Below are 19,766 nucleotides of genomic sequence, written 5' to 3'. Positions count from 1 at the left end.
TGTGTGCTGCTGAGGTTTGAGGTATGGATCCCATTACCTAGGTAGTGAACATGGTACCCAAGAGGTAGTTTTTCAACCTATGCTCCTCTCCTTTCTCCCCATCTAGTAGTTTCCATTTGTCTATTTTTCACATCTTTATGTCCATGTGTACCCAATGTTTAGCTCCCACGTTTAAGTGAGAACAGGTAGTTTTTGGTTTTTCATTCCTGTGTTAGTTGACTTAGGATTATGGCCTCCAATTCCATCCACATTGCTGCAAAAGACATGATTTCACCATTTTTATAGCTGTTTACTATTCTACTGTATATATGTACCACATTTTTTAAATCCAGTCCACCATTGATGAGCACCAATGTTGGTTCCATGTTTTTGCTATTGTGAATAGCATGGCGATGAACATTCAAGTGCTTGCGGTTTTTTGGTAAAATAAGTTATTTTTATTAGGGTATGTACCCAGTAGTGAAATTGCTGGGTTGAATGGTGTTTTAAGTTATATGAGAACTCTCCAAACTGCTTTTCACAGTGGCTGAACTAATTTTCATTCCCATTAAGTGTGTATAAGCATTCCCTTTTCTCTGCAGCCTCACCAGTATGTTATTTTTTTCACTTTTTAATACATAGCCATTTTGACTGACGTGAGACAGTGTCTCATTGAGGTTTTGATTTGCATTTCTCTGGTAAGTGATGATGAGCATTTTTTCATGTTTCTTGGCCACTTGTATGTCTTCTTTTGAGAAGTGTCTGCTTATGTTTTTTGCCCATTTATTAATGTAGTTATTTGCCTTTGCTTATTGATTTAAGCTCTTACAGATTCTGGATATTAGCCTTTGTCAGGTGCATACTTTGCAAATATTTTCTCCCATTCTGTAGGCTGTTTGTATACTCTGTTAGTAGTTTCTTTTGCTGTGCAGAAGCTCTTTAGCTTAATTAGGTTCCACTTGTCCATTGTTGTTGTTGTTGTTACAACTGCTTTTAGGGATTTAGCCAAAAACTATTTGTGAAGGCTGATATTAAGAAGGGTATTTCCTTGGTTTTCTTCTTGGATTTTTATAGTTTGAGGTCTTACATTTAAGTATTACATGTAATGCAACTTGAGTTAGTTTTTGCATATTGTGAAATGCAGGAGTCCAGTTTTATTCTTCTGCATATGGCTAGCCAGTTATCCCAGTACCATTTACCATTTCTTTTCCTCATTGCTTATTTGTATTGGTGTTGAAGATCCGTAGCTGAGGGCATGTGGCTTTACTTCTGATTTTTCTATTGTTTTCCATTGATCCTTGTGTATCTTTTTGTACCAGTACCATATTGTCTTGGTTACTGTAGTGTTATAGTATAGTATCATTTGAAGTTGGGTAGTGTGACACCTACAGATTTGTTCTTTTTGCTTAGGATTGCTTTGGCTATTTAGGCTCTTTTATGGTTTCATATGAATTTCAGATAATTTTTTTTCTAATTATGTGAAAAATGGCATTGGTAGTTCAATAGAAATAGCACTGAATATGTAAATTGCTTTCAGACAGTATGGGCATTTTAACAATATTGGTCCCTCCAATTCATGAGCATGACATTTTTTAAATTTATTTGTATAGTTTATGATTTTTTTCAGCAGTTTTGTAGTTCTGCTTGTAGAAATTTTTCACCTCCTTGGTTAGCTGTATTCCTATATATTTCAAAAAATAATATATATAGTTAAAGTTAGAATCTAATAGAGGACAATGTTTACATTGGAGGGAATATTTTCTCATAAACACACAGACATAGTCACATTTAATAAGATTTTAAAATGACCATTAGGACATTACCATTGTAATGTTTTATTGCTCCCACTTGCTAATTTAAAATGTATTTTGTGACAAATTCAAAACTGAGATTATATGTAGTCAGAAGATCCCATCCATGGCAAGTGGTAGAGTCAATTGAGAATAAAGAAATATGTGACTGATTCTTATCAATATGACACAACTTACAACAGTACTGCAAATTAATACGCCTGAGCAAAAGCACAACAACAGTGAAATGCATTAAGATGTACTTGGGAAAATATTTCCATATCAGAGAAATCTTGAGAAGTCAAAATCGCTATTGAAACTATAAATTTTATTCAACTATCAGCTGGATATGTCCTTTCCAGTTAAAGATTTGTTTTTCACCCACATTTAAGCCATGTTCAACCCACATCTCCAGGAGAAAAGTATATTCCAAATTTAATTTTTTATCTTCAACTATGCTAATCTCCTTTTCTCCTCAATTTTTTGTACTTGCTCTTCTGACTTAAATGCTCTCAGAAGACCTTCATGTGGTTGCGCTTTTTCATCTTTTATATCTCATCTCCACTATCTCTTTCTCAAAGGGTAATCTATTATTACCCTATTTAGAGACATCATGCCTTTTGTTTCTGACGAATATTCTGAATCACAGCATCTACCCATTATTAGCTCAAGCACTTGATCTATTTTCTTCTCAGCTCTTAACCGTATTCATTGTCTGCCACCTCCAAAAGAATACAAGCATAACAAGAGTAAGAATCTTATCTGTTGTGTTCACTCAATATTGTCTGGTAGGATAAACAAAATTTACCCTCAACAGTTACTGTTGGATGAATTAAGTGAACCATTCTGTAGTCTCTAGAAGTTTAATGAGATTAATGTTTACCTTCCCCTTGCAGATGCTTATTCTCTCCACATAAAAGTACACCTATAAATATATTTCAGTAACCTCTTTTACTCTCTGGGATCAAATGCAACACTCTTGTCTCTGTGATAATGATTATCACTTACATAGGTTTATATGGCCATGCAGGTTATTTTGGCAAAAGTCAAAGAGGTCATGAGAAAGATTATTTTAGAGACCATATAGAAACATGAGTTATTTGACAACCCCAAACACTGCCCCATTTTATAAACTATAGAGAAATGGTTCTAAGGATAAGATGAAGGATAACCCAAACTCAGACTCAGCCATTCTCAAAATATTCTCTTTACTAGCAGCGGAGAGGTATTTTATTTAATGGTTAATAGAACTCAAAGGCACTCAAAAGGAATGTTCTCATTTTAATACATTGTTTTATTTCACATACCACTAAACCTTTCACATTTTTTGTATATACAATATTTCAAGTGATCTTTAAACAGCATTTTGAAGTGGATAAAATTGCTCTTTTGCTCTTTCTTGCAATGTAGAGATATATACTCAAGTCAGGGGGAAAAGCTACTGATGTGATGAGAAAATCTCAGTGAATTCAAGAGGTAGTTTATAAAGTCAGGCCTTTGGGAAACAAGAGCATTGGAAGCTGGAAATTTGGGGACTGAAGATAATTTTTTATTATTAGCTGCATGCTTTCATGTCACTTTTTTCCTCTGTTCTTTCTCGTGATTTATCTTCAAATCTCTTANATTCTCAAAATATTCTCTTTACTAGCAGCTGAGAGGTATTTTATTTAATGGTTAATAGAACTCAAAGGCACTCAAAAGGAATGTTCTCATTTTAATACATTGTTTTATTTCACATACCACTAAACCTTTCACATTTTTTGTATATACAATATTTCAAGTGATCTTTAAACAGCATTTTGAAGTGGATAAAATTGCTCTTTTGCTCTTTCTTGCAATGTAGAGATATATACTCAAGTCAGGGGAAAAGCTACTGATGTGATGAGAAAATCTCAGTGAATTCAAGAGGTAGTTTATAAAGTCAGGCCTTTGGGAAACAAGAGCATTGGAAGCTGGAAATTTGGGGACTGAAGATAATTTTTTATTATTAGCTGCATGCTTTCATGTCACTTTTTTCCTCTGTTCTTTCTCGTGATTTATCTTCAAATCTCTTATGTATTTTTCTACCTCTCTCTAAGCAATGTTGTTTCACATTCAATTTCCCCAACAATGGATTTTGGTTAATTCAAAATTAGACAAAGTGTCTATGTTTATGTAAGTGCTTGTTTTTACATTAAATCTTTGCAAATTTTTAAATAATTAAGATACCTCATTAAATTATCAGAGAATTTATTTGTGTTGTATTCTTTCATATGGCTGTGATATGACACATACTTAAACACTTTTCTTGCAAGTTCTATGAATCTTTTGTACAGATAAAATCCTCTTGGTTTTGTCTCTTTGAAATTATGTTTAAATATTAATTTTATTTAGTGTACTCCTTTTTACATGGACCCACTGAACTTGAAGAGCAAGAAAGTCTATTTAAATGCACTGGAGTGAATGAGAATGAAAATAATAACGAGCCCTTACTGTTTTCCAATAAGGTAGAACATTTAAATTAGTTATAACATCTCCTGTCAAAGACCTACTCAATTAAGATTCACATCAAACAAACACCTGATGGTTATATATTTACCTTTGTTCTTAAATGGCTCTTCCATAGTCCAGCTAATCTCTATCTCAGACTCTGCTGCCTGGGAATTTCAAATTATGAAAAACCTGGAGTTATTCTAACTAGCAAAAGACCATTTTTATCTTCACCAAAGATTAGAAGAGTAAGAAATTCGCAAAAATATAGGCTGTAAGGGACCAGAGATTACACATGACTTACCCAAACTATCCAGCTAATGGAAAAGCCAATTCTATAAACTAATTTCCTTTGTTCAGGACTACAGTTTATAAAAAGATGCTCTCTCTGAAGCAGTATTGCAAAAGGAAACATTACAATTCAAATCTCTTGTCTTTCAGCTAAATATGAGAACTGTCTATGTGTGTGTGTGTGTGTGTGTGTATATATACACACATAAACATACACATTTTTTTTTTTTTTTTTTTGAGACGGAGTCTGGCTCTGTGGCCCAGGCTGGAGTGCAGTGGCGCAATCTCGGCTCACTGCAAGCTCCGCCTCCGGCGTTCAGGCCATTCTCCTGCCTCAGCCTGCCTAGAAGCTGGGACTACAGGCGCCCGCCACCGCGCCCAGCTAATTTTTTGTATTTTTAGTAGAGACGGGCTTTTACCGTGTTCGCCAAGACGGTCTGGATCTCCTGACCTCATGATCCGCCCGCCTCGGCCTCCCAAAGTGCTGGGATTACAGGCGTGAACCACCGCGCCCGGCTGAGAACTGTCTATATTTTTAACTTTTTTACATGAACCCAAGCAGAACTCTGAGTGACAGAGAGAGGAATGGAACTTATCCTGCTCATTGCTGCTGTATAAGGGTAGTATTAAAGCAAGAGACAAAAGAAGAAATAGAATAGAGTTTCAAGTGAGGAAGAGGCTTGCCAAGGGAATCAGTCAGAGGGACGAAGCAATACATTCCTCTAGTGTCTGAAAAAGGCAAATAAAAAATGAAGGCACGCGTGGAAGCCTCCTAGCATCTTGGTGTCTGGGAATATAAGAAAAAAAGACCTTCACCACCAAATAACTTTATTTAATCTCACTACTTCAAAAGTTGGACAAACTTTTTCAATCTTTTCACTGAGGATGTATTACTACTGCAACAGTACTGTAGATTCTTCTGGTAGCAAGTGAACACACCAGAAACACAAGCATTGTTTGCATTTATGATTTGCTCATCTTCTAGATGTTTTTCAGGATTTTAATAGCAGGACATAAATAAATGAATGAAATGCAGATTCTTAGAATCTGTCAAAACAGTTTGTAAAGAGCCTTAAAGCAACCTCCACTGTGGCAATGATTAACATTTTGAAAACTTTTTTTAATTCAAAGAGAAACATCACCTAACAATGTATGTGTGTCTATATTCTTGTCAAAAAGAATAATATCCACAATTCATTGACTAATTTTAATGAAAACCTTTATTCTTAAGACCCAAGTATTTCCTGATCCAGCCTGTATTCGTCTTTTATTGCTGCATTACCACAAACTCAGTGACTTAAAACGACACAAATTAATTATCTCACAGTTTCTGTAGGTTAGAAACATGGCATGGCAGGACTAGGTTCTCTCAGCAGGATGTCACAAAGTTGAAACCAATACTAACTTCTTTCCTGGAGGCTGTGGAAAGAACTCTGTTTCCAATCTCATTCATACTTTAGGCACGATCTAGTTCCTCGTGATCAGGATTTTCTTGCTGGTTATGGGTTGGCCATTTCTCTCAGTTCTTACAGACCATTTGCAGGTCCTTTCCATGTGAACCATTTGATCTTCAAGTCAGCAAAACACATTTAGTCCTTCTCACTTTTTGAATTTTGAATAGTCTCCGACACTTTCAGCTACCAGCTAGAGAAAATTATTTTAAGGAGCTCGTGGGGATTAGGTTATCCTCACCTAGAGGTCCTCCCTTTCTTAAAGTCAACTATGCCACATAAAATAAACTAACATGGAAGTAAAATTCATGAACTTGGAGATTAGTCTTGGAGATTATGCAGGGTGTGGACATTGGAGGAGACGGGCACTAAATTGTGTGGATCATTTTAGACTGCCTTACACACAGTCCATAAAGTCATGCTTATACTGAAGACACATTTTTGGAGAAACCAATAATTGTTAACCAGATATTACAATGACATGGCAAATGCAAAGGAAGATATGTCCTTTTATTTTTCTTTTCTTTTTCTTTTTTGAGATGGAGTCTTGCTTTGTAACCCAGGCTGGAGTGTAGTGGCGCAGTCCTGACTCACTGCAACCTCCATCTCCCAGGTTCAAGCAATTCTTCTGCCTTAGCTTCCTGAGCAGCTAAGATTACAGGTGCCCACCACCACGCTCAGCTAATTTTTGTATTTTTAGTAGAGACGGAGTTTCACCATGTTGGCCAGGTTGGTCTTAAACTCCTGACCTCAGGTAATCTACCCCTTCAGGCTCCCAAGGTGCTGGGATTACAGGCGTGAGCCACTGTGCCCAGCCACAAATTCTTTTAAAATGCCTGAAATGAAATGCATACTTATGTATCAAAATATTCTACCCATTGATTTTTAGCTTTTTACAAAGAGAATGTATTTGCCATATAATAACCAACTTATACAGGATACCTGAAGCTCTCTTTTATTTTCATAGGATTCATAACCCTGGGAGATATAAGCCAGAAAAATATTCCCGCTGCTGCTGTGGGGATGAAAGGAAATCAAATTTATCATTTCCCATATAACCCTAGGAGGGCTTTCTTCAGTTAGCTTAGGGAAGAGCAAATCATGTCAGCTAGGGCTTTCTGTCATTTTCTGACATAATCCCATCCCTAGCTGACTACTATATTCAATACCTCCTGGAGACCTAGACTTAGCATAAATCCATTTATTATCTTTTATTTAAAAGTCAAACTATTCATCTATGATAGATATTAAGTCTGTATTTTATTCTACGTATATACATGGCTATATTGGCCTCTTTTCATGAATTGTATAGTAATAATTAAATATGCCATAGTTATATTTCCTATACAACAAAAGCATTGTTGTTGGTCAAATTAGCAATTTATGCAGTTTGTTTGCTATATTTTCAGACATTGTTCATTCAATTATTCATTCTAATATTTTCTGACATAAGAGCATCAGTTTCACTAGTCTACGGTATCTCACCCTGGTATAATAGTGACTGAAAAATAGTGTTCATTAGTAGATTAGTACCACCCTGGGAAAAGGGCAATAGAAGTAGAAAATGTCAACTGATGCATCCATTCAACAACTGTGTATTGAATGTCATTTGTATGCCTGCTAGACGCAGAGGTGGTGATGGTGAACAAGGGTCCCGTTCTCAATTCATTTTTTAACTTTTTAAAGAAATGGACAAGCAAACCATCAATTACAATTTAAAAAAGTTACTAAGGGGCAGTTAAAGGCTGCACTGGGAGCATATATAATGGACACCTATTGTTATCTTAGGGGCACTGGGAGAGTATTGAGCTACGAGTGAAGATATAAAGTTTTGTCAAGGGCCCCGAGGTGTTAACAATTCTTTAGTCGATTTGGATAAAGACATCAAAGGCATGTCTGTGAAACTTATGGATAATTCAAAACTGAGAACGATTACTTCTGTTAAAAATTGTACTGCAAAATAACTGTATAATTGGCTGAAATAAATTCCAAATTACCAAAAAAGACAAAATAGTAAAAAAAGAAATAATTATATTTATATTTTAGAAAGGATTTTTTATATATATATGACTTGTGAATATATATGACTTGTGAAGATTCAATTGATGAGTAAGGCAAAGAAAAAGAGAAGACTGGATTGATAAAAACAAATAAATAATAGCTATGATCTATCCAATATATACCTCAAATGTACCTCAACACTTTACTGGTAAGATAAATTGTTTTCTCCAAGTTTACGCAGTTGATTAGTGAGGTGTGAATGAGTAGTAAAGGTCAGGAGGTAATTCATTATGTTGAAATAGAGAAAATTATAGCTTTAGTTATAAAAATAGGTAATGTGTTTGATAAAATATATTTTTAGAGAAAACACATGGTGTTTATGGGCTATTTTGTGTGATATGTATAGTTAATATGAAATAATATTAGAGCATATACTAGAAAGTGTATGTTTCAATACAGAAGGAATTGAGAAAAACAGACCTAATTTGAAAGACAAGACTGTGAACCACAACCAGAAGAATAAAGTGAGCTTAGATCATGGTAAAAGTTCAATCATATGAAGTGTATGCTCCAGCTAAAACTAAATCCACTCAAAGATGCCCCAGAAGTGAGAACCTCTCTTCATAGTAGTGATATCATAAGTAGAAAATCTACAAAAATTAAACAAGAAGTATTTCTCACTAGTTACTACTCAGGAAAATGCCTAAGAGGAGTTTAACAGTTGTTTGTGTAGTAACAAAAAAAAAAAAAAAAATCAATAGAGGAAAGATACAGTTTGCCTATCAAAAACACAACACATGTGCTCTTGAGAATTTCTTGAGTAATTCAAAGATGTTTTATCTTCTAAGGTCAGTGTCATTAAGTCAAGTTTTAGTACATATCTCACTGAAACTGCTGCATGGAAGAATCCCTGCCTTAGGGAATAGTAACACTAATCTTCATAATGCCTTTTTGTGAAATGCCTTGTTACTATCAGCATGGCAGCTTACAGTCTTGATTGTTTCCTGCCCTTTACTGAGACAAAAGATGAAGTTGACTGAGAGAGAATTGAACAGTAGTGAAGAGAACATTGGAGAGACCTACAATAGGCTAAATAAAGAGCCCTTAGGTGGTGTATGATGGGCCTCCAAGCATGTAATTGCTGTCTTTGAACGCGTAACAGTATATTCAAAACAAACAAGTAGGAGAAAGTTATAAAAATAATATTTCAGATAAATATTGGGTTTGATTTTTGAATACTTTAGTTTTTCAATAAGATTGATTTCTTTGACCTATTCAGTTCTCTCCCTCACGGAAGTAATTAGTCAGAAATAGAATAGTGCTTTGTCCGACACTGTATGAGAAATTTCTCCCTTGGATACACAATTGTATCAATCTATGTTAAACAGCCTTCCAACTCCAGATAATGTTATTCTAACTGTATTTTTCTCACAGCAAAAAAAATTACACAAGTTTATGAATAAATAATTGTATATAGACTAATGTGGGTGAAAAGTAAAATTATTAGTTCTGTAAATAAGGCTTGTAATAAAATCTACTTGCTTTATACATATATATTGCCAGGGGGCTTGGGTTCACTATTTTAAATTAAAAAAAAAAATTCCTCTAGTTAAATATCTCTCATTAGATAATTATTAGGTAGAGAAATAAAAGGGTATATAATATCATGATACCACAGAAGAACCTGGGAAAAATAAAAGATAGATGTACTAAATTAATCATGTTCCCAATGCAATCACACAACAGAAAAGATGTTTACCTGTAAAAATAATTGCATTTAACACATTTTTATACAGGTTTTTTCCTAATTAAATGAACAACAACAATGGCTTAAATCTCATGGAAAGACCTTAGCATTCTATTAGGAAGCTACTTGATTTCCATTAAAGCTGCCTGCTGGTGAAAATCATTAAAATAAATTTTGGAACATGATAAAAGATAAGTGAGTGGGTTGAAATTGCAGAATTCATTTGAGGCCATTCTTTGGTTTCAGAGTTTACAATGACTTGAAACAAATACATTATAAAATTATAACATTTATTTGAATTGAAATTTAAATTATAATTTCTCTATGACTGGTCTAAAACAACTATTCATTTTAATTTTGTTGAATAACAAATCTATTTAAACTACTCTTTTAGTTCTCAACTAAAAATTAATATAGTTTAAAATCCAATATTTACATGCACCTATCCATATCACAAATACACATACAACACACACATATCTACATACATGCACAGAGTTTTATTTTATTTTCTGGATATTCTGAAATTTTAATATAAATTCCCTTTTGTTTCTCAAGATTTTGTTTTCAGTAAATGTATCCTTAAGTTTTATGGTCTTTATTTTCTGTAACTAAAAAAATTTTGGTTTAATAGCTCTTTATGAAATTGTTGACATGTTCTTTCAGCCAAATATGGGCTAAAATTTTCAAATATAGAAATAAAATAAAGGCTAAAATGATCACATTATAAAGATATTTCATCAACAATCTAAGAAATTGTGTACTGGAAGTTTTTATTGTTCACCCATTAAATTTCAACCATTAAATCACCCTTACTAATTACATTATGTCTGGACATATTTATATATCGTATATCTTCATTATGAGTCATAGAGTCCAACTTTATATAAAGTGCCTCTCTATATACTATTCAATGCTTTCAAGACTGGGACTCAGAATTGTCTTATACCAAAATCAGACCCACACTTTCTTATTTCACATTTGTTTCTAAATGTTTTCCACTATGTGGTCTACTTTTCATTTATTCATCTTCTTATTACCTGATTATTCTTTTAGATACTTCCTCACTTTCTGTCACAATAAAAAGTTCCATGCTTATCTTGTATTTTCTTCTCCCTTGTCCCTGAATCAGCCATTTTGTGAAGAAGCCCTGGTTTCTTTTAGCATTGAGTGATATTTATAAAACGAGATCTGGGTGCTAGTTGTGCTTTTTCTTACTGGGGTATCATGGATTCTAGGTCTTTTCAGTGGACAGATTTAGTAAAAACACATATTTGTACATGAACACAGACATACCCTTATCTCTATCAACCGTCTATCCATCTTTCTCTATTAATCTATCAATCAAACAACTAGAAGTTCACTTTGATACCTCTAAATTTGATTGAATGTTGCAGCATTTATTCTGTCTCGATTTCTACATTTGTAAGGCTCTTCTTTGAAAGCGAGAAACCTGGCAACTAGGATCCCACTATTCTCAATACATTTATACTTACTGGCTCAGTACCAGTGTATATACTTACACTTCTAGTTTGAATTGCCCAGAGTTCACCAATGATCTCCACCTGGTGGGTCTCAGACTTGTCACTTTCTGTTTGCCTACTTAGGCATTCTGGACTAAACCTGGGCCCTCATCACATTGATTCACTCATACTAGATATGTTCAGTGAACTGAAAGGTCAATTCTGATAAATAAGAAGTGGAAGGCACATTAGGTTAATTTTTTACGTAAAGAATTTTAAAGTTTTACAAAGGCTAAACTGTCAGCGTTTACCTTTGCCAATCGTTTTATTACTATAGGCTTATATCCATGTTGACTCTACCTCACCACCTAAATATCCTTAAGAATCTCAAATTCAATATATTTCAGTAAGATTTCATCAGTTTCCTCAAAATTTATTCCATTCTTGTTAATATAATCAACTTTCCAGTTTTCTTAAGATAAAGTATTACACTTAATCCTCCTTTCTCCTCTACAGTCAGATGATCGATTGCAAAACTCTGGTTTTAATTCCTAAATATCTGTATCTATCCAATACTTATATTGTTTCAGGCCAGGCATGGTGGCTCACGCCTGTTATCCCAGCACTTTGGGAGGCTGAGGCGGGTGAATCACGAGGTCAGGAGTTCGAGACTAGACTGGCCAACATAGTGAAACCCTGTCTCTACTAAAAATACAAAAAAAAAAAAAAAAAAATAGCCAGGCGTTGTGGCAGACGCCTGTAATCCCAGCTACTCAGGAGGCTGAGGCAGGAGAATCGCTTGAACCTGGGAGGTGGAGGTTGCAATGAGCCAAGATCGTGCCATTGCACTCCAGCTTGGGCAACAGAGTAAGACTCCGTCTCAAAAAAAAAAAAAAAAAAAAAAAGGGAGATCTGTCTACTTAAAGAGTTACTTAAATACAATTGATATTAATTTCTCTATCACATGAAATGCAGTACAGATATTCCAAAGCAAGTATAGCACCTTTATTATCATGAAGTGCTAAGTCTCTAAAGCATGGCTTGTCTTGTTGCTAGTTACTCCATAATGTAATATGTTTAGGGGAGTTTGTGTATATGGGTGTGTGTATGTGTGTGTGTGTTTTAATATATCCCGATTTTGGTTAACGAAGGATTCTGGGACAGTAAGTGAATAAATTTTTACCAGATCTTGAGAAATCTTATTCATTATTTTTCCCATTCTCATATTTATATTATTCTAGTATTTCAAATACAGTTAGGTTAAACCATTGGATATTGTCACTAGATACCTACAGTTTCTTTATTTTCTCTCTTTTTCAGATGGGTTGATTTCTTTCTCCTGTCTTCATGTTGACTAAATCTTCAGCCATGCCCAGTCTCCATCATCAGTATGCTTATAAGCAGTGATTTAAAAAGTTATTCAACTTTTAACATATAGAATTTCTATTAGGTTCTGTTTGATACTTCCTATATCTTTGCTGTAATTTTCTGTTTTTCCACTCTCTAAGACCAAATTTTGTATAATTTCCTTTGACACCTCTAAATTTGATTGAATGTTGCAACATTTACTATGCCTTGATGATGAATAAATTAATAATTTTTGACCCTATATGTAACAGCTACTTTAAAATATCTATTTTATCAATATCTGAGTCATTTGTTGGCTGAATTCTTTTGACAGTTTTTTCTTTAGCAATATGTTGTTTTCATGTTTATTCTCATGTTAAGCACTCTTCGTTTATCTACTGGATATTATGATGACATAGTATTGCAGGGCCCATTGAAAATAATATGCTAAGAATAGATAAGGCTCAAGGACAGTATCTCTAGCTAGTTGCACTTTCAATGAACTCCAGTAGTCAAGGACAGTATCTCTAGTTGAACTTTTAATGAACTCTAGTAGGCGCCAAGAAGGCAGACAAAATAAGAAAGAGCTTAGAGACAAGGAACTAAGCAGAAGGTTACATCTGGGTGCAGAAAGTTTGTTTTGCATTGTGTTATTTTGCTGACGTGGGGTTTATGGAGTATAAATAAAGTGAGGCGGAGGCTCTGGGCGCGGCCGCCATGTTCTCTGTTTGTCTTTGTCTCTTGTGTCTGTTCATTCTCCACCACCCCCGGCACGGGCCCCAAGATAGTACAGAGATTGTGGTTTCTATTATCTTTCTTCCGAAGAATGCTAATTTTATTGCAGTATGGACTTTGATTACTGGCTGATCTCCTAGACCTTTTGTAAGATCAATTTTAAGTTTTCTTATTGCAGCTTTGTGGAGAGCACAAAGTATTTCCCAATCCCCTCTTAGCAGGACTCAATTGCCCACTTCTGTTTCCCTTACAGATGTTGTCTGTACTTGGTTTTAGACTTTGTGTTAGTCTAAGGCAGTTGTCTCAACCAGAGGTGAGTTGGCAATGTTTGGAGACATTTCTGGCTGCCACAAATAGGGAAAGCTCTACTGGCACCTAGTGGGTAAGAGCCCACAACAAAGAATTACCTAGGCCAAAATACGAATAGTGCTAAGACTGAGAAACTTGCCCTAGGGTATGCCTAGTACTTTTAAATCAATGTGTCTCTGGTGTTTGAGGTAGCTTCCCAGGATATTACCTAATGTCACTAATCCCTTGCTAGTATAGCCACCAACGTTCCTCAGCATTGATTCACCTCTAGTATCTCTATTTTTCCTCTCAACACTGAAGCACCTATTCTCAGTATAGCCCAGGTGCTATTACTGTGCAAATGTTGAGTTTAGAATTTGGTCAAGGACTTATGAAAAGCTCATGCATAAATGTATAGTGATCCTATCTGCATAGCTCTTCCTGTCTCTTCTCCTGCTCTGCAGAGTCCAGCACTTCAGTTGTACCAAATTCTGATCTCTGACCCCAAACCTCAACAGATTGACAACCCGCTTGAATTTCAGCTTCTGGCATATAATCCAGATTTACCTGACGCTCTGAACTCAGGATTAACATTCAAAAAATCAATCAGCATTTTTTTATTACCACACAAATTTATGTTTATTTTTCCTTTTATTGCCAAGTTTTCAAATCAGTTTGGTATTTCTAGGTGCCATATGTTTCATATTATTCGGAAGCTAACAGATAATTTTCTGTTAACTCTCTGTTCTTCACTTTTAAGAAGTTCTGAACTGAAAAAGAATCTGGCTTATTCAAGAACCATTTTTAGTATGTGAGATGATTTATTCACACCTCAGGATAATTTGAGCCCCATTAAGATGGGAATATGATCCAAATGAATTGTCTCTGTTAATAACTCAAATATGCTGTTGGTTTATTTCCAACTATAACTGAATTGTAAGAAGTTAGCTAATAGGTGTCACTTCTCATTCATAAAACTGTCATCTCTCTTTTTAAACATCCTTGCAGAAATTTGTGCATTTGGATTAATGAGGATCCACTGAAAATTTCTACATTGTAATACTCAGTATAAACAAATTAAAGGCCATTATTCCAAAAATGTGTGGGCATTTAATAAATTGTGTTGATGGAGCTAAAAGTCAGAGTGCTTAGTTTCCAATCCTATACCTAAGAGCAGCTGTCGGACTTTGGGTACCCTTCTTAAGTATTAACCCCTTGCTAGTATGGCCACAAACATTACTTGTTGCCTTAGTTTCCTCTTCCATAAAATAGGGATAATAGTAGCATCTACATAAAAAGATAGTTGAAAATTAAATGAGTTAATTTAAGTCACTGTGTTCATTTCTCTTTCTTCACACAACACTAAATCAATGAAAATTAATGGCTATTATTTTTTAATTGCTCTTATTTGAGATTTTTTCAATTTTTTAATGTTTTATTTATATTGACATATAATAATTACACACACTTATGGAGTACAATGTGACATTTTGGTACATGTACATATGGCATAATGATCAAATTAGGGTAATTAGCATATCCATCATGTCAAACGATGATTATTTCTTGGTGGTAAGAACATTCAAGTCCTTTTTTTCTGGCAATTTTGAAGTATACATTATGGTTAACTATAGTCACCCTACTATGCAACAGAACACCAGCACTATTTCCTTGTAACTGTAACTTTGTATCTGGTCCCCAATCCCCTTTTACTGGAGACTTCTAAGTGTGGGATTTTTATTATCAAATTCAGGAGGCCACATCCTCATGGCTCTTTTGAGAAACCTCCCAATAGTATGGATCTCAATTTCTACTTCTGTGGTTAATACCAAATTAAATTTACCTTGAAAAGTAGAAAGAGTATTTAGCAAATCAAACAGTTCATACAGTAACCACTGCTATGATCATAGATGGCTGACTAGATACCCCTCAGACTTTCCTCCTACTATTTAATTTACACCTAAGACAAGACATAAGATATGCACTTTGTCATGACTCCCTATTATACTTATAGTGAGAAGCCTACAGAAAGTGTGGAGATAGGAGTGCAAGTAGGAGCTCAAACCCTACTTGCCTTTTTCAAAAGTTCTTAGATTTCAATTCTAGTAGTGCTGCCCAATAAACCCTACACCATTCTCTAAGAAACCTTCCCTTGTCCTTATCATTAGAGTAAATTAATACTTCTCTTAGTCTGTTTAGGCTACTATAACAAATTACCACAGAATAGAGTGTTAGTTCATTCACACACTGCGATAAAGAACTACCTGAAACTGTGTAATTGATAAAGAAAAGAGATTTGGCTCACAGTTCTACAGGCTGCACAGGAGGCACATGGCTGGAGAGGTTTCAAGAAACTTACAATTAAGTCGAAAGGGCAAAGGGAAAGCAAGTACCTCTTCACATGGTAAGACAGATAGCAAAGGAGAAAGTGCTACACACTTTTAATCAAGAAGATCTCATGGGAACTAATTTGCTGTCATAAGAACAGCAAGGGAGAAGTCTGCCCACAGAGTTCAATCACCTCCCACTAAGCTCCTCCTCAAACACGTGGGGATTACAATTCGACATGAGATATGAGTGGGGATAGAAAGTCAATCCATACCTTTCTGCCTTGGCCCCTCCCAAATCTCATGTCCTTCTCACATTTCAAAACAAAATTATGCCTTCCCAACAGTCCTCCAAAGTCTTAAGTCATTTCAGCATTAACTCAAAAGTCCAAGTCCAAAGTCTCATCTGAGAAAACACAAGTCCCTTTACCTATGAGCCTGTAAAATAGAAAAATAATTTAATTACTTTGAAGATACAGTGGGGGTACAGGCATTGGCTCCGGTTCCACAAGGGAAAAAATCAGCCAAACAAAGGGGCTACAGGCCCCATGAAAGTCCGAAACCCAGCAGTGAAGTCACTACACCTTAAAGCTTCAAAATAATCTCTGACTTCATGTCTTACCTACAGACCACATTGACACAAGGGGTGAGCTTCCAAGGTCTTGGACAGCTCTGCTTTTGTGGCTCTGCAGGGTACAGCCCCCCATGGGTGCTTTCACAAGCTGGTGCTGAGTGCCTGCAGCTTTTCCAGGCACATGGTGCAAGTTGTTGGCGCATCTAACATTCTGGGTCTGGAGGATGGTGGCCCCCTTCTTACAGCTCCACTAAACAGTGCCTCAGTGGGGACTCTGTGTGGGAGGTCCAATTCCTTATTTCCTCTCTGCACTACCCCAGTAGAGGTTCTCCATGAAGGCTCTGCCCCTGTAGCAGACTTCTGCCTGGACATCCAGGTGTTTCTATACATCCTCTGAAATTTAGGTACTCTGTTCACCCACAGCTTAACACTATGTGAAAGTTGCCAAGGTTTGGGGCTTGCACCCTCTGAAGCAACAGCTCAAGCTATACCTTGGCCCTTTAGCCCTGGCTGTTGCTAGGGTGGCTGGGACACAGGGTACCATATCCTAAGGCTGCACAGAGCAATGGGGCCCGGGCCTGACCCACAAAACCATTATTTTTTCCTAGGACTCTAGGCCTGTGATGTGAGGGGCAACCACAATGGTCTCTGAAATGCTCTAGAGGAATTTTCCCCATTGTCTTGGCTATTCATATTCAGCTCTTTACTTATGCAAATATCTGTAGCCCACTTGAATCCCTCCCCAGAAAATGGGGTTTTCTTTTCTACCATATGGTCATTCTGCAAATTTTCCAAACTATTATGTTGATTCCCTTTTAAATATAAGTTTCAGTTTCAGGTCTTTTCCTTGTTTATGCAAATGAGCATAGGCTTTTAGAAGCAGCCAGGCAACATCTTGGTGAACACTTTGTTACTTAGAAGTTTCTTCTGCCAGATATCCTAAATCACCTTTCTCAAGTTCAAAGTTCAACAGATCCCTAGAGCAGGGGCAGAGTGCTGCCAGTCTCTTTGCTAAAGCATAACAAGAATGACCTTTACTCCACTTCTCAGTAAGTTTCTTATCTCCATCTGAGACTCCCTCAGCCTGGACTTCATTGTCCATATTACTCTCAGTCTTTTGGTAACAACCATTCAGCCAGTCCCTAGGAAGTTTTAAACTTTCCGTCATATTCCTGTCTTCTTCTGAGCCCTACAAACTGCTCCAACCTCCGCCCATTACCAGTTCCAAAATCACTTCCACATTTCCAGTTGTCTTTATAGCAATGCCCTACTTCTCTGTTACCAATTTTCTGTGTTACTCTGTTCTCACATTGCTATAAAGAACTACCTGAAACGGGGTAATTTATAAAGAAAAGATGTTTAGTTGGCTCACAGTTCTTCAGGCTGTACAGGAAGCATAACTGTGGAGGCTTCAGGAAACTTATAATCATGGTAGAAAGGTGAAGGAGAAGCAAGCATGTCTTCACATAGCCACAGGAGAAAGAGAGTGATGGGGGAAGCACAGTACACTTTTAAACCACCAGATCTCATGAGAACTCATTCACTATCATGGCTATCATCAGGAGAGCAAAGGAGAAGCCCAACCCCATTATTCAGTCACCTCCCACAAGGGCCCTTCTCCAACATGTGGGGATTATAATTTGACATTAGATTTGCGTGGAAACATAGAGCCAACCATGTCAACCAGTTAGCTTATGAATAACAGAGATTTATTCCTTACAAGTTGTGGATGCTAGGAGATTCAAGATCAAAGTGGCAACACATTTCATGTCTGTTGAGGGCCAGCTCCCTGGTTCATAGATGGCCATCTTCTCACTGTATCTCGCATGATGGCAGGAGGTGAGGAAACTCTCTAAGGCCTATTTTATAAGAACATTAATCTCATTCATGAGTGCACTGCTCTCATGACCTAATCACCTCACAAAGGCCCCACCTCCAAATACCATAATATTGGGGATTAAGTTTCAACATATAATTTTAGGGAGACAAAAATCATTCAGTGTATATCACTACTAATTTGAAATTTAAAGAACTTTATATTTTCTTTGGGGTCATATTTTACCCCTGCCAGGAACTCTAGCTACTTATATAATTATTTCCTCCCACTCTTATTTATTCATCTTCTTGGGGTATAATATGTCTCTTATTTATCTCTCTTTGTTTTCCTATAGTGAGCAAAAATCTACTCATAAGTAATAATACACATTTATTAAAGTAAATATACTAAAGTTATAAACATTTTATAACATGCAAGAACTGTGCTATTTGCACTTAATTACAAAACTGTATTTCAATTTCTGATTTTCATAGCCAAATATGGCACCTCACTTGTAAATAATAGGATAGGCTGAGTACCTAAGGAAGAGGGTCTTACCAGGACAGGTGGGGGATGATGAGTAGGAGAGAATTGTCATTAACTCAAACGTTATGCCCTTTCAGAACAACGAGACTCTACTTCCTGGTTGAGTGGAAAAACAAGTGTGCATTTGATTATGGGAAATACCAACAGTCAGTCTGGGCTACTATACCAGAATACTATAGACATGCTGGCTTAAATAACAAACATGTATTTCTCACAGACTGGAGTCTAGAAAGCCAAAGTTAAAGATACTGGCTCTTTCAAACATGGACCCTCTTCTAGATTTGCAGAATCTGTGTTCTCTCTGAGAGAAGAATCTCTGGTATTTCCTCCCCTTTCTTATAAGGGCACTAATTCCATCATGGGGCCTTCAGTCTCAGGACTCCATCTAAACCTAATTCCCTACCAAAGGCTCTACCTCCTAATGCAATCATGTTGGGGATTAGGTCTTCAACCAATGAATTTGAAGGGAACACAGACATTCAGTACATCATAACTCTTTTCAACATCTTTTGATGTTTGCAATATAGTAGATAAGAACACAAATAAGTCAAAACCCATCACAATTTAAATATAAATAAAATGTTTTGGTCGGTAATGATGAAAAACTTACATCTATCTAGAACCACTAAATCTCCTAAAATGATATAAGTTTCTATTGAAATATGATAGGCATCATTATGTCAGTCTTACAGAAGTTTATTTTTTGTAAATGAGTTTATGCCTCAACATGTGTTTTTTCTCTGGGCTATCTTAGTATATCACATTATATTAATAATACTTAGATATAATGCAGAAAAAATAAGTTAATACAGACATCTTGTTCATAGATATAGCTTACTTCTTATTTCAAAATTTTACTAGGGCCTGGGTGAAGTGGCTGACGCCTATAATCCCAACACTTTCAGAAGGTGATGCCTGGGAAACATGGTGAAACCCCGCCTC

Source organism: Rhinopithecus bieti, unplaced genomic scaffold (genome assembly GCF_001698545.2).
Source record: "Rhinopithecus bieti isolate Rb0 unplaced genomic scaffold, ASM169854v2 scaffold_61957, whole genome shotgun sequence".
In the NCBI taxonomy this organism is placed as follows: Eukaryota; Metazoa; Chordata; class Mammalia; order Primates; family Cercopithecidae; genus Rhinopithecus; species Rhinopithecus bieti.
The sequence above is the reverse complement of the archived record's forward strand: the minus strand, read 5'-3'. Positions refer to the sequence as shown.